We start from the raw sequence: 14,478 nt of genomic DNA on the forward strand, positions 1-14,478 counted from the left end.
TCTGGAGAGACCAATAGGTTTGACTGATCACCCTGACAAATCAAGTATACCAGGCACACAAACACTCCCTCACAGCTCCTTGGCCATGAAAGCAGGGAGAGAACTGAGCCAATGTTGCCCAAGTCTCCAGTGGGTTGTCTTGTCCTTCTTCTATTTGAAAGCTTAGTATGTTGGGCATAGTTACCGCCTGTTCCACTCAGCCAGTAAACACGCTGACATCTACTGTTTCTATTAAATGCAAAGCAACCTTACCAACAGATAAAAAGTAGTGAACTTTGTGATTATTGACAGATAGGGAATGACTATAAGAATTGTATGTTTCTGAGCATTTATTTACAAAATCTTTTTCTACAAGAATGCATAAAATTGTTTATAAGAATTGTATCTGTGAGCCTGTCCTTTTGAAAGCCTTGAAAGTTAACCTAAAACTCGTTAGTTAATTATGGATTATGTCAAGAGTTTGATTATTTTGACTACATTCACTTATTGGCCAGAAGATACAGACTTCCATTTATAAGATAAATAAGTTCTAGGGCTATGACGTATAACATGATGACTATAGTTAACTATATTGTACTATATATTTAAAAATTTGCTGAGAGTAGATCTTAATAGTTCTCATCATAAGAAAAAATTGTAACTATGTGGGGTGATGGATGTTAACTATAATTTATTTCATAATATATACATATCAAATAATTGACTTGTATACCTTAAACTTATACGATGTTATATGTCAAGTGTGTCAATAAATCTGGAAAAAGAGAGTATGATTATTAAGCTTCTGTGTATTTAAGGAGTCTGTTAATTTTAAACATAATACATGAATAAAGAAATAAGTTACCTTAATATTTTATTAAAAGCTTGTAAAATCTGATTGGATAGTGTTTGCTCTTCTGACTACATACAATTTTTATTAACTCAATACCTCAAAAGAGAGCATCGCAAAATCAGGTAAATGTGGTATATTTTTCCTAGTTACCATCATCATGCTCTAAATGCAATTTTATATTCTGATTTTTTTATTAACCATGTCATAAACATTTTCCATATCACCACACTGACTGTATAATTACTTTATATTTGGTAGTTCCACCAATATGTAAGTTATCCTTTTTTTTTTTTAATTGTGCATTGGGGCTATTTTTCATTGTTTGCAATTATATGTAATATTGCAATAAATATCTTCTTCCTAGTGATGCCTATTAATTTATATGATAAAAATCCTCAGATTCAGGCCTAGGGGCCATGTTTTTAGTCCAGATTGATATTGTCATAGTGTTCATCTAAAGTACTGCACTTCTGCCAAAGGCCAACAGTAGTGCCCCAGGGTAGCAGTTCCATCCTTGTGCCTTAAAAGTTAAGAAATGAATGTTGTATTTTTCTTTCTTCTCACATGTTCTGTGTTAGACAGACTCTTTCCCAATTCAAAGCCTGTCCTGTTAGTATTTTTATGTTGTTTTAGAACAGCATGCTTAGGTTACTGTAGATGGTGCTCCTTATTTTAATACTTTTCTTGAAATGCTTTTGATGTTATAAATTTTTACATTCAAGGATCTGTGAACCATTCCCCTTCCAGTTACCTTACATTTTTCTATGTCTCATCATGTCCAATCTTTGGCTTTGCCTTTATAATGGCATCAGAATGATTCCTATAGCACAATAATGGGAGCTAAATAAATATGCTTCCTTTTGGAAATAATAAGCCTCTGCTTTTGAAGTTAATAATGTCCTAGAAAAAGATCATTTACCTCCCTTGAGTTTGTGATTTCTTAAATTCAGTGAATATTCTGTTCAAAATAAATTTCCTTTTCTTGAGAGTCAATTTACTACTATGAAAAAATAACTTCTTTCACAACAGGTGGTCGCATCGTGTCTCTGGAGTGCAGGACTCTTCACATCTCTTCTGCCATAGAATTTAATCAAGCAAAAACTTTAAGCCACAATTGTAGATTAACAAAAGAACAGACCCTAAAATGAAGTAGTTTAAACAAAATACTGCATCTAACTTTTTTCACTTCTGCTTTGTTTTGCTTTAGATATCCCTGTTTTCCAAAGTTTTCTTCTCATAGTAACAAAACTAAAAATTCATTTAGTAGAGGATAGGAGGATGGAGGGGAGGAAATAAACATAAAATGTGTTGTTTGGAGGGATGAAGCTACCAGTAAGTGTAATGCTGACTCTGATTTCCAATGTAAATGCTGGTGGAATTGTGTCCTACATTTACATTCTGGTCTCAAATGTAGTTGTGTATAGAGGTGGTGAGATGATGTGTAAAAATATGGGGAAGGAAATCTGCTAAGCAAGGTTATAGGAACGTAATTGATTTTTCTGGAGCGAAAGACCCTGAATCCAGGTTTTCCTAATCTTGGTTCATTAGACCATAATGAGGGAAGAATAATTTATATCAATGAGCACAGAAATTTATCTTTCTTGGCAAAATATCACATTTATAACTTAGAGGCATGCAGGTGTGTTCTCCTAGGCATCTCTTTCCATCAATATTTTGGGAGATTTCCTGATTCACTTTGCGGAAACACTAGAGACAGCTGGGGTTGTATGGTATAGTTGATACTTTTATAAAATTCATCCATTCATACAACAATCATTTATTCATTCGCTCATTCAGTCATGCAGAAACTGACATGGAGGAGATATAAATCATTACTATATTTAGGAAGTGTCACCACCTATAAGCCTATACTTAAGCATGCCTATGTTTTCACTGATGTGACTTCCATTAACACATGTGGACAGGTACTCACAGGAACAGGTACAAATTAAAATCTCATCATGGGCTACATGGTCAATGCATTATTTTTCCCAATTGGAAGCTTTACTTCATTTGCTTTGTTATAAAATTGTAACTATTTTTGTACAAACTACCTCATCTCCTCCCATTCTCATTCCCAGCACTATCTATAAAGGTGCTTTGTTGAATTTCTTGACTTGATTAGACCATGTTGTGGTCCCGAGTGGCCAGACCCCAGGACTTCAGAATACGCTTATACTACTTATAATAAGTGAAAGGGAAAAAATACTAGTGAATTTGGAATTTGCTTTCACTGGGAATCACAGTAATTCTACATTTTTCTGAGCAATTGAAAATGGGATCTAGTTTACTATATTGCATTTGGATAATTTTTCTGGATTATTATTTCTCTATCCCTCAAATTCTAGCATATACTCAAATAAAATTATCCTTTCAGAGAAAATTATCCACAAAATTATATAGAAATGATGAGGGCAGAGAGTAAATCTCTCTAGTCTCCATTGTAATGGCTAAGCTAGCCACATTATCTTAGGCCCCAAATAGTGGGCATCATCCAGGGTAATAGGCTTGTGGTATTCCCAGTTACATTCTGAACACTTTTGTCTCACTACAAAATGTTAGGAAGGTGTATGTTTATCTTTCCATGGAGCTAATATCTGAAACAAGGTGAGGATAACTAATCAAATAAACACACAGTCACCACATTGACTGGCAACCTCAATCCTCAGTGACTTAAAGGAAGAGTTGGAAAACTCACATCTCATCAGATTGGGTGTGAGAAAGTAGGGCATGGTTTATGCTGTAGAAAACTAGAAAACCCAGATCCTGTTTAAAGAAATCAGATGCTATTCAGCCGGAATCATTGGGGACAGCTGAGCTTTCAAAAGAAAATCCCCTCACTCTTTTAAAAAATTATTGGCAACGACAAATTCAAATTTTTATACTACTGTGTGGATCAACACTGACTGGGCCAAACAAAACATTCTAAGGAGCAGTTTTGGCCTTCGAGCTTGCTACCTCTTCTTTATTACATTTTAACTTTGAAAATAAGCTAAGGGAACAATTGTATTTTTAGAGGAGATATTGGGGTAGATTCCCTTTCACATGAATTTGTAGATCTAACTCATATCATTCCTCCCCAAAGGAATGACACCCTTTACCAACCTTCTCTCATCTTTAAATATTAGTCAGAATAGGCTAGCTGCTGTAACAAACAATCCCAGAATCTCAGTGACTTAACACAACAAAGGTTTATTTTTCATTCATTCAAGACCAATGTGTACATTCCTAGTTGGGTGACTCTGCTACAGATAGTAAACTCAGGTTTTTTTAACATGTGATTCCACCATCTTAAGTCATTTACTTCCAAACAGGTAGACAGAAGAGAGAGAATATGGAAGATGAAGCAGAACATTTCATGCCAGGCCTAAAAGTGACCTTCGTAGTTTTCATCCACATTTGTCAGCACTCAGTCAATCACCTGATCCCACCCAGATATGGACAGTCCTGGAAAATTCCCCAGGAGGAAAATAACATACCAATTTTAAAGCGTTAGTTTAAAAACTAACTAATCTATGAATACTTCTTGATAATACTAATGAGAAAAAAAAGCTTGCTCATCTGCCCAATTAAGATATACTTAAAATGTACCTGCCAGTCATGTAGTAGACACCAGAGATACAATGAGAAGATACCTCCATATCTTTTAGAAGCTTATGCCTAGTAGGGAGATAGACATCTAAACAATTGAGTCATACGAGATGGGGCTTTAATGGACTACTTAATATGGTGGAGGCAGAGGTGAAGCAGTGTTCTTTTACCATGTGGAGCTTGACACTTGGTTGATTATTTGAAGGTCTTATCTTGTTACTGTACTGCAAGATCTTGAGAACATAGATAATGCTTTATTTATTTTTATCCCTCCTACTATCTAGTATGTAGAGGAGACCCATTAACATTTGTCAAATTGATGCATACATGAGTTTCTAATAGGAAGGGTATAAACACAGACTCCTAATTCGAGGAGAAAAAAGTGTTCATCAGCTTCTAAGGGTTTAATAACACTTTTATTATATAATAATATAATATTCTTTTAAATTCTTTTCTGTTTCTCCAAAATTTCTATGGTTGCTCATTCTGTGATGCCCAAGTAGGTTATCTTCAAAGAATTCACAACATTTAGCCTTAAATTACAGTTTCCTGACTGTATAACAAGTGTTGATTTCATTTAAGCAACATGCTGTATCATTTATCTGGGCTTAAATGGATCAGATTAGGTTTCAAGGCAATTATGTCATATTCTTTGCTAGTATAGGCATTATTAGCTTAGGGATTGTTTAAAGGAAGTAGTTTCAAATACCTACTACCTATTATTAAATTTACTATGTAATTTATTTATAAATGTAATAATTTAGATGTCCCAATAACGACGTTAAAATTACCTAGGCACTCCCTCCTTGTTATTATTGAATGTATTCAGCAGAGGCAAAAACCAGTTTCTAAACTATGGGCCAGATGTCATTCTTATGTTTAGTTCTGAATCGACAATCTGTTGTTTGCTAAATGAGTCTTGTTCTAACACCAATATCAGAGGAAATGAGTTTCTACCATTTATCATTAAGTTTCAAAGTGGCCATTCAACTTCTGTTAGAAATTTAGAGGATAAAAACTTTAGGAATGTGGTGTCATATGTCACTTACTCATAAGAAATGACTCCTTGTTTGCCGGCCTAGGAATGAAATTTGTAACCATTGATATCAGCAAAAGACTGAGGTATATGTGTTTTTTGCAATTGGATGGAAAGTGAACATAAACCAAGAACAATGGAGTCTGCCCAGAGACCTCCCTTTGTGCTCAACATGAAGAGAAAGCACCTTTTTTGCCTGGAGCCCCATGAAACTTTGTCTATGTAGTCTACACCTTGGTGATATATTACTTCACATTTTTTAGGGATTGCTTTCCGTGTGTGCGTGACTCTTTACCTAAATTTGCAAGTTACTTGTGCCATTTGTTCTTTCCCTCCCCCAGTTGCTGTATCAGGCAGTCGGCAAACACATTTATACATAATGTCCACATTTATATATCTATATATATCTATAATTACACATTCACAGTTTAATTAGCCCCAAATTCTAGATAACCTTGCTCTCCAGTGATCTGAACTCTGCTTTCCTCTTAGACTGAATATTTGTAAATCTTAGCATATGTGGGTATTGTCTTCCTAATTATCTTCTAGGCTTTACACAGCAAGAACCATACACTGTATTTCTTCTGGACTTAGTACAATGATAAGCAGATGAAAGGTGCTAAATAAGTGTTTGTTGTTGGTGGTATGCCTACTTATCATATAATAGTAAATGTGCAAATGCTCTATTAGGACTAGTTTGTCTGATAAATCTAGGGTGCGGGATTAGAAATCAGGTGTTCATGAAGTGGACTAGAAATAATGGCATGTTTATTGTTCGCTAACTGCTAAGTAAAATTTAGTATGTCCTTTATGAATGTAGGCTTCAAACCACAAAACTCACAACAGTGGCTTAAACTTGGCCACCCATAGAAATCACAGATATTTTCACATCACATTGCGCTTGTTACACATACCACAAAATCTCATTTATGTTCATCACTGCTTCAAAATTATCTTAGGTGTTAGAATTTCAACTAGATTTTACTTTATTTGCTAATAAGGATGTATTTTTTTTTTGTACTTTACAAAATTAAAAAGTCTATTTTTTTGAGAAGTGTATTTTAATATAACTAGTTTCCTTTGTAATCTTATTCATTTTATTTCATTTAATTGAATATATTACCATGAGAAGGGTCTATATTTCACCCAGGCTGCCAAAGAAGCTAGTGATATGGATAAAGGTTGAGACCACCCTGCCTTAGACCTAATTGACACATGAGCTAGTGCTAGGTTACTGCCTTGGAACCCAGTGGACTGCGTTTTTAATCTGGTGCTGTGTGACTTTGGGCAAATTACATTGTATCTCTGTTATGACATCAGATCTTTTCCAGCTGTGAATTCTGTGATACTAGTAATCAGGCAGATTAAAACATGGTTTATACCAAAGGCAATAAACTCGAAAATCGTTGACACCCACAAAAAAAGTAGAATGGACTCACAATATAAATCACTTTTTAAATGCTTTAGGTAAACCCTTGGCTGATAGATCTATTATGGGTCAACCACAATTTGGCTAGGAGGAGAGGAGACATGCATGCACCCCCAACATTTAGGGCTACTAAACAATGAGACAACTCTATTCCCTTATAACATGTTATTTGGGACCATTTCAGTGGACTCTGGAGCATCTCATAGTGAGCTTTTATTGGACATTCAGTCCAGTTAAGCAGGAAATTAACTATATATTCCACCAGTGCCTTTGGATGAAACTCTGATATGTTTCTGAAAAGGAACATTAAAAAACTGAGACCTCTGGAGACAGACATGTTGCAATTATTATTGCAAATACTAAGAATTTTTATTATCATCATTAATTACATTTCTCCTTTAAGGTTTTAACATAATCTGAGCTTGCTATTTGTTCATTTGTCTCATAATTATCCACAAGTAGGCAGTTTGTTCTGTGTTCTCAGAAATTGATTGTTCAGTGTTTGGTTCATTTTTTTATTATGGTATCACAGGAGAGATTGAAAAAAATATTTTATTTTTTTCTTTCTGATTCTTTTAATATCTTTAATTATCCTGGACTCCCAACGCATCCAATTCTCTCCACGCTAATATAATAGATGCTTTCAGAATCTTGATAGTGGGATTTTTATAAAACTCAGAATATCAGTCTAGGAAGAGAACATTCAGTGTTAAGGTGGGGGTTTCGATTGGATATTTGGGCGTATTTTTTGCATAAAGTCTTCGCTTTCTTACATAAGCTATCCCAATCTGATTTGACCTCAGCTCTCTAGGTTGGCTTATGCTTGAGAAAAGAGCTGACCTTTTGCTTCCCTAAACATACAATTAAATTATGATGCGACCAGCAAAGCAGCTCTGTGTCAAAGCTTACTCCTCGCTCCCCCATGCTGAATTCAGTGTTGAAAGAAATAGCAGACCAAAATAATAAGCATCTACTTTGAGCTGAAATGATAGAAAATATCCATGAATGTATGCATTCAAATCCCTGTGTCTCCAAAGACTCACAAAGTGTGGTTAGCATATTAACTTATGGTTAGCTGATTTTGATGAGGTTTAAATTTCAGTATCTGGAAAAATTCCTCATTCACTGTGTTAGCAGTTTCCAATGAAGCCAGATTATTTTTTTGGATCTAGTATTGTTCACTTGGTGTGAAATCCCATGTTCTTCTCTTCATACTTTTTGAAGATGTATTTTTCTCATCGCAGGCTCAGGTCATGAGATGATGCCTCAAGTGCATTGCAAAACACTTATTATTCTGTGAGACTCAGGTGATGAAAATTCTCTGTGGTTGGTATGTGATTCTTTAAGTGAGCTGTCATCTATGACAATGACCTTATCTATAAGACACTACTCCTAAGGGAATATAGATTTTTTGACATTGAAATGCATGTAGCAAAACTGTTTGGCAGTTTCTAAATTATTTTTTCTTAAATGATAAGAACATTCTTTTTTTGAAGCTCTTCAGCCTTGTGCAGTAAACTAGATTTTAGCTAAAGTTACATGAACTTTGCATGGAATCGAATTTCACTATTGTTTATTGGTAAATGTGGTAGTCATTGCTGCTATTTATGAAATGTGTCTGGCTTCTCGCCTTTTAGTCATTTGATAAGATTGCACTTTCCTACCCTCTTTGAGGTTCAACATGGTCACACATTTGATTTGGCCAATTGAATGTGAGCAAAAGTGATATATTTTACTTCTGGATGGAAATGCATAATTCACCATGTAAATCCCCTTCTTCTTGATATGCAATAATGAAAAACCCTCAGCAACTTGGAGCCTCCATCAGCCTGAATCCCTGAGTGACAATGGTAAATAAGCTTGTTAGCTGAGCTATATTAAACATGTAGCATGAATGAAAAATACACTTTTGTGATATTAAGCCATTGAGATTTGAAGTTATTGCAACATAACCTACACCATAGTGACTGATAGAGTAAAATTGTGTGCATGTAAGTGTGTGTGTGTGTGTGTGTGTGTGTGTGTGTTCCTTTGAAACATTTTGCCCATAACATTTGACTTTGGGAAGAAATAGTCACTTCTTCTGCTCTGTGGCAACAGTGACAGTCTTTGCTTTTATTTCTTTATCAACAGCAGAGGCCATCCCCATGAGTAGTAGTGTCACTTATCTATACCACATGTCTTCCTATGGACAATATCTGAGGACTTCACAGTGAGCCAGAGCTTTAATTTCCAGACACAGAACACATAACCTGACTTCTTAGAAGTGTGCACAACTAAAAGCGCATCCTGCCCTCTAAATAGTTATTTCCCCCCATTCTTAGGGAAGAATGTATTCAGTCAGCAAATATGTATTGAATGCCTTGTGTGCCAGGCATTGTTTCAGGTACTGATAAACAGAATAGAGAGCAAAATTTAGATGATTGGGGCCCACCCTAGACCAGTTGCATCTAAGTTACTAGGTGCAGAATGCAAGCATTGTCATTTTTTTAAAGCTCCTGAGGAGATTTTAAGGTAAACTCACAGTTGAGGAATGCTGGCTCATCACTTTGCACTTTATCCTTGCCTCCGATTCAAGATCCAAGTCAAGCTAAGCTAGTAAGAATTACTTGTTCTCCGGTTTCTGCTTTCTGGTTCTTCATAGCTTTCTGTATAATATTACTTTTATGCAAAACTGATCATATCTTGTAATTCTTTCATACACATCTGTCTCCTCTTTCAGACAGTTATTTTTCAAGGGCAGGAACTGGGTTTTGTATACAAACATACACAAAGTTATACACACACACGTCACATATGCCACATAAAGGACCACATGTAAAAGCACCGGAGTCAGTCAAGAGGCAGAAATATATGTATATATGGATGGATTTGTGGGTATAACTTTATGTATGTGTGTATAATATATGTATATGTATATATATGTATGTATTACAGAGAAAAAGAGAGAGAGGCTGAAAAAATAAATTTTTCTGAGGAGTTGCAACTAGAATTTGAGAAACCTAGTATAAAAAATTCACTCATGGCTTTGTTTATCTCACCTGGTTTCACTTGATTAACTCAGCAGATTTTATAATAACATTGTAATTGCTATTATTGACTTTATTCTAAATAGACGAATACCATTTCTACTCATTTAAACTGGCACACCCTTCCTTTTGACACCTCCGTGGCTGTCCTGTGGTCAGGCTAGGGTATGAGAACTAAGATATAAGTCAAAAGATAAAAATTTCCTGGTGTTTAAGTAAGAACTTAAGTACTCACACCTTGAGGAGAAAGGACAGTCTCCTCCCATATGGTATATTAGTCATATGGGTATAATGAATGAGAAAAGTGGAATTTAGGGGACCCGAGATCATTACAGGGGTATCTCACCAGGATAAAATTTTTCCAACTGTAGAACCTCCTGGCCTGATCCTGTTGAAGAAGTAGAGATAAATTGCTCTCTTTAGAAGGTGCGTTAACCTTAGGTTCATTTAATGAATTACCTCTCCCAGTGCACTAACAGATACCCTGGGGCCTAAGATGAAAAATGGCCTCTTTTCTCACGGAGAGGCTCAAATATATACCACTTCCTTCTTCCTCTTTAACTCGTGTTGACTTTCATTTTTTATCTTCTTTTTTTATGTGACATTTTTGTCATATGTTTAAAATATAACTAAAATATACGCACAGTTTTAAAATAAAAATGGGAAATCTGTTTCCTAACAAGGACACTATGTGTTTTTTCGGTAGATTTTCTTAAATTCTGTCTCATTTTCTTCTAGCATCTTAGGTTGCAAGCTACTTACTGCCCCAGATATCCGAAGGAGAGAAGGGATGGTTAATAAGGAAGCAGATGCTGTGAGGCTGTGAGGCATGTAGCAGAGTGGCCTAGCAAATGAGCTCAATGGTCATCCCGCATTTTTAGACCCCTCTGCAGAAAGGCCATTGAATCCAATGCTATTCCCCTTTCTCCTCTGTAGAATGCCCTCTATGCAGGGGTCGCCAAAACCCCCCGAGCTGCAGACCTGTATTGGTCAGATGCCTGTTAGGAATCCGGGCTGCACAGCAGGCGGTAAGCAGCGGGTGAGTCAGAGAAGCTTCATCTGTATTTGCAGCAGTTCTCCATGCGAACATCACCACCTCAGTTCATCAGGGATTAGATTCTCATAGGAGCGCCAGTCCCTGGTGCCAAAAAATTGGGGACTGCTGCTCTGTAGCACCACTTTTTTTCATACATTCACTTAGCAAATATTTATAAGTAATAATTATTCATTATTTAGATTACCCTGCAAGCAGAACCTAATATAAGGATTTGAAATGTTTTAAAATGTAGATTTTATTATTATTTAGGTATGTAAGGTCAAAAGATCAGGAGATTATTTCTATTGAAAAGATAGCTTTTTACTTATGGTTCCCAAAAGGAGGGGGCGCACCCTGCCTTGCAGGCTCACACAGGAAGCACCGGGATTGGTCAAGAAGCTGGGGAGAACAGAGAGTGGGCAAGAGCCTCTATTGTGGTTTCTGCGGGAAAGGGAAGACAAGGCAGTATCAGGAGGTTTACGATTGGCTAGTTTGAATAATTTTAGCAGGCTTTGGGGTATAGGGACTATTTAGAGTTGTCTAATATCTGCCCTTGGAATGATTAGAACAGAAGAATATTGCTTCCTGGAGTATAAGAGCCAGATGGAGTTAGTTCAGAGTATGAGCTCTGTTTTTCTTGGTTTGCATATGAAAGGCATGCTCCATGCAAGCCATTTCTTATCCCGTAAGAATTGGCTACCCCTGGGAAGGGTGATCTCTCTCCAATCAGCAAGGCGCCAGATGTCAGAGCATCAAAAATACAGAAAACATGAAAATATAGTTAATACGAAGTGCAGATAGTTTATTTGGAAAGTGATACCAGAAAACAAAGTGAAGAAGTGAGGAGAGTGAAACTGTAAAAGGAAAGAAAGCTATTGAAAACTGGGGCTCACTCCCATGGGGGATTCTCTGGGCAATTGCATAGAATGCACCTCGGATTTATTCCTACAAAGAACATGAGACAGAAATATTTATTCACCAACTCCCAACCCCCAATAGTGGAGGACTACCTCTAGGGGCATTTACAACTGCAATTCTAGGATGAGCTTGCACACACAAGCTGAATGTGTGTCCAAGGCTTCAGAGAAATTCCTGAGTCAGAAAAACTGAGGTCACTGCAGGTGTTTGTAGTGGGAAGTCAGTTGAACTTAAGAGGTAGGCTAGAGGTACAACCAACACTGTGCTACACCCGAGAACCCTCCATCCCAACAAACATAAAATAACCTGGTTCTTTGATATGTAAACTGTAAGATGATCAACACATAGAGGATAGGAGCAGCTATACACAAAGTCACCTTACACAAATAGACCCCAATATGGCAGGGCATAAGCCATCCCACCTGTCTAAAGAAAAAGTTCTCTGCCAATCAGAAATATTTTTTTGATCAGCTATGAAAACAGAGAAAAAAGAGCATAAATGAGGAAACATGTTGGTTATGCCCTTCTGATCACTGTCTAGGAGAGACGAAGCTCTGGCTCAAGGACTGTACAGGAAACAGTAATATCTCCATTTTGGAAATGAAATTTCACCTGATTCATGGAGAACTCAGCCATACAACAACATCCTCTTCTTCATATGCCATTCTTCCTTCTTTTTCTTGAGCTTTTCCTTCTCTTTTCTATTCCTTCCCTTTCTTCTTTTTCTTCCCCTCCTTTCTGTTCCTCGTCCTTTTTCTTCCTGCCTTTTTCATTCTTTTTTGTCTCCTCTTTCCTCACTTCTTCCTCTTTCTTGATCACTCTCATTGTTTGCACGTATAACCTGCATCATCTCCTGGGTTTACCTTCCAACACTGCTAGAAAACCCATAACTTTTTTGTGAATTACATTTGGATTAACAAACTTTATATAACTTTTATAAAAACATGCATAAAACAGCATCAAATCTTGCAAATCAAACTACCATTTCTTTTTTGGTTGACATTACTAAAATTGTACAGTGAGAATGCATAGGCCTTTAATAGATTCATGGACAAGAAAGGATAGACAGAGAGTGAGACTCACTTGCCCCTACCAGCACCAGTTCTACCTAGCATGTCCACGTACTTGGGCTTCAAGCTAAGAAGCCTCTAGTGCCAGAGGTACTGCTCATAATAAAGAATCCCATTATCACTAAACCATAAACTGAATTATTAGTGACATACATCCTGGATTATTCAGTCTGCTTCTCACTCCATACATCCAGGTACTGACACACAATTATATTGTCCGATAGTAGATCAAGTTTTATAGCTGCAACAAAACATTAAAACTGCCTGATATTGGGGACATTTGGAGGATAAATAGCAGAGGGTTCTAGGATGGAACTGTAGTCAGCTGTGTGGCCATCTGGGAGAAAACCATTCAAGTGCTATTAATATTTTAGAACTTTTTGGATTTTTATAGTCTACAACATTCCTAACAAACTGATTTCTAACTCCACAGTGAATTTTTGGTGCCAAAACACAATGCTAAGCTATTCTAGAGTCTTTTATTAACAGAGACAGAACTGCCATTCCCTGTTGTTGCCCCAGTGGCCTGGTTGAGAGCCAGTGAGGTAGAAGAAGAAGATTAAGGTTTTCAATTGTGCAAAATAGTAAATCCACTGGACATCAGCAAACTCTGGGTCTGCCTATGTGTTTAGTTGCCTCTCAACTTCTCTCTCTTCTCTTCCTTCTTTTCTCTCTGTCCTGTCATTCTATAGTTTTCATGAGTCCACAGAAATTTTTATTAGCGTACTACTTTAAATGTAGTTCTACCAAAATCTTTGCAAAATTAACTTGCTGATAGAAATGTTATTGTTTCTGCCTGAGCAGTTTTTTCTGCCTGAACTGTACTATTGTATGAAGACAGGCTTCAGATAAAAGAATGGAAGCTGATAAAACAGTGGTAGAAATGGGTGACGAATGGTCAGTATATGTTCATTGTGCAAATAAATCATGTACATTATTCTCACCTACATCTTCTCATCCCCCAACCCTACTGTCACTCCTTTATTTTCCTATCTCACAGCTCTTCCTTGACGGGTCCCAAGAAACAAGTTGGAAAATCTCTAATCCAACATCTATAGTGTAAAGCAGCATCAGGTAGCAGCAAAGTCACTAGAATAGCAACCAAATGACAGTGCTGAATCTTTCCAAGTTTCAATTAAAAAAAAGAAAAAGATTATATCATGAAATCTTATAAGAAACCAGTGAGATAGTAGAGAGTTTATTATTAGTGATGTTACTGAGGACCCTCAATGCATGACTTCGCAAATTCTCTAACTTGATTCTTATTTATGTAATGTTTTTTTTAACATTTTACTTTGAAATAATTTCAGACATACAGAAATGTTTTTAAAATAGTATGAAGATTTTCAGCACATGCTTTACCAATTCCTCAACTTCTGCTATCTTTTATCACATTTATTTTAATTATTCCATCACTTATAAATAATATTTGCATATTATTCATTTCTGAATTATTTGTGAGTAACTTGCAGACTTGATGCCCTTTACCCTTAAATATTTTAGTGCTCATATCCTATTACATAATCATAGTACCATG

The 14,478-nt window shown here is 36.3% G+C and overlaps 1 protein-coding gene across 3 annotated transcripts in view; it reads left to right on the top strand.

The window, feature by feature from the left end:
- MACROD2 (mono-ADP ribosylhydrolase 2) overlaps positions 1 to 14,478 on the top strand; it is a 1,752,897-nt gene that overhangs the window by 983,782 nt on the left and 754,637 nt on the right. The window lies entirely within an intron of this gene.

The sequence above is a fragment of the Rousettus aegyptiacus genome, unplaced genomic scaffold (assembly GCF_014176215.1).
Source record: "Rousettus aegyptiacus isolate mRouAeg1 unplaced genomic scaffold, mRouAeg1.p scaffold_m13_p_12, whole genome shotgun sequence".
NCBI lineage: Eukaryota > Metazoa > Chordata > Mammalia > Chiroptera > Pteropodidae > Rousettus > Rousettus aegyptiacus.